Source organism: Silene latifolia, chromosome Y, assembly GCF_048544455.1.
Source record: "Silene latifolia isolate original U9 population chromosome Y, ASM4854445v1, whole genome shotgun sequence".
Classification (NCBI taxonomy): Eukaryota; Viridiplantae; Streptophyta; class Magnoliopsida; order Caryophyllales; family Caryophyllaceae; genus Silene; species Silene latifolia.
In genome coordinates, this window is record NC_133538.1 from 448377604 (window position 1) to 448379714 (window position 2111).

The 2111-nt window shown below is 42.7% G+C and overlaps 1 non-coding gene across 1 annotated transcript; it reads left to right on the forward strand.

Moving 5' to 3' along the window:
• Nucleotides 1–909: 909 nt before the first annotated feature.
• Nucleotides 910–1016, forward strand: LOC141635115 (small nucleolar RNA R71). Its single transcript, XR_012539820.1, has one exon. It is a non-coding gene; the product is annotated as a small nucleolar RNA R71 (small nucleolar RNA).
• The last annotated feature ends 1095 nt before the right edge of the window (nucleotides 1017–2111 follow it).

Here is a 2111-nt window from a genome sequence, read left to right on the forward strand (position 1 = left end):
AGCCTTTTTAACAACCACCTCATCATCCAAAGTTATGGATGGCCCGTCATAGCTTGAATCACTTCTCAAGGAAATAGAATTAACAGTTTCATGTGGTTGCTCACCTTGGGGAGGTAGTTGACCGTTCTTCCTTTGAGAGCTAGAAGCGGCTAGTTGAGCCACTTGTTGTTCCAACATCTTGACCGCGGCACTATGAGCTTGATCATTTTTTTGAATTTGAGCCAATAATTCCCTTTGCATTTGGATTATCATGCCCTCGAGCTTACCAACTCCTTGATTGTTTTGTTGGCCATTTTGTGGTGGATTTTGTTGGTAATTGTTTTGTGGGGGCTTTTGTTGATTTTGATAACCCAACGGAGGGATATACTTTTGTTGTTGAGGAACATAGGCATTTTGTTGTGGTGGGGGTTGGGGGTTAAGCATATTGTTGCTTGTGTAAGACAAGTTCAGATGGAATTTTGAATTCGGGTTATAAGTGTTGAAAATGTACCCGGTGGATATGAACTTTGTCTTAGAGCTTGAAAAGCATTTACCTCCTCAATGGGGGCTCGGCAATGAGCGGCATAATGACCCGCACCTCCACAACCGTCACACACAACGATTTGTCTTGTTGAAGACACAACATTGAGTTGTTGAATGGAATCTTTAGCATCTCTCTCCGCCAATTGTTGTTGGAGCAAGGCAATTTGAGCTAGCAAAACGGAGTTGTTGGAGGATTCTTCTTTACCTTTGGATGGCACAACTCGGGAATTGACATGATGGGCATCATGGATCGCCATAGATTCGATCGTGGAATGAGCAAGATCGGTGTCAATTTGATCAAACCGCCCATTGTTGGCGGAATCAAGAATCCTTCGGGACTCGGCACAACATCCATTGTAGAATGTTATTGCTAGAAACCAATCATCTAGCCCATGATGTGGGCATTGCCTTTGAAGCTCTTTGTACCTATCCCAAGCCTCATATAAGCTCTCAACAGCTTGGTGACGGAATCCGGTGATTTGACTCCTCAAAGTTTGAGTTTTCTCCGGTGGAAAAAACTTTTGATAGAAAGCAAGAGCCAATATCTCCCAATTGGTGATTCCCAAGGTGGTGCGGTCAAGGATATTGATCCAAAGCTTGGCCTTGTCCTTCAAAGAGAAAGGGAAAAGTATTTCCCTTATTTGGGCTTGGGTGACTCCCGTTTGACGGATCATGGAGCAATAGTCACAAAAGTTTTGCACATGCAAATTGGGATCCTCCAAAGGACTTCCTCCAAATTGCTTCCTCTCCACAAGGCTAATGAAATCCGACTTGATCTCGAATTCCGGCGCGGTGATTTGAGTGGTTGTGATTCTGGCCGGAAGCATGGCCGCGGTGGGCTTTGAGTGATCGAAAAGTTTCACCATCTTTTTGGTTGTAGATGGTGGTGGTGGTGGAGTTGATGAACAAGAAACCTCCTCCTCTTCAAGAACCTCTAGATCGTCTAAGTAAGACTTTCTAGCACTTTCAACTTGTATGGGAGAGGTGGCTTCTTTCACTTCCTTCCAAAATCGCCGTCTTCTCCTAAAGGTTTCCTCGGGCTCGGAATCCGGTGAAAGCAATTCTCCACTACGAGAGGACCTGGGCATAAGACAACAATTTCTAGGAAAATGAGAAGTAACGGTCTCAAGGAACAAGTGTTCCTCAAGACAAAATAAAACAAGATAAAAATCGACAATTCAAAAAGCAATAAAACCGTTTCCCCGGCAACGGCGCCAAAATTTGATAGGTTTATCGCGTACCTATGCAAAGATAAATTCCTAAACATAAGTAAATGTAGTAATAGGGGTCGAACCACAAGGAAACGGGAATTACGTTGTGAATTGCTATGGGTAGATTTTTATCAAGGTCGATTTCGTTTTTGGTTTGGTTTGTTTTGTTTGATGATTAATAAAAATGTAATGCAAATTATATGATAAAAGAGAGTCTAAGGGGTTCGGGTCACACATGCAAAGGTAAACATATGATCATGATAAACTTGGTACTAATAACATTAACAATTGCTTAGGCTTAAAGACACCCACCTTACGATATTAGTGTCAACAATAGACCGGGTCCTAGAGAAACTCTCGTCCATGACTAAGTCGTCC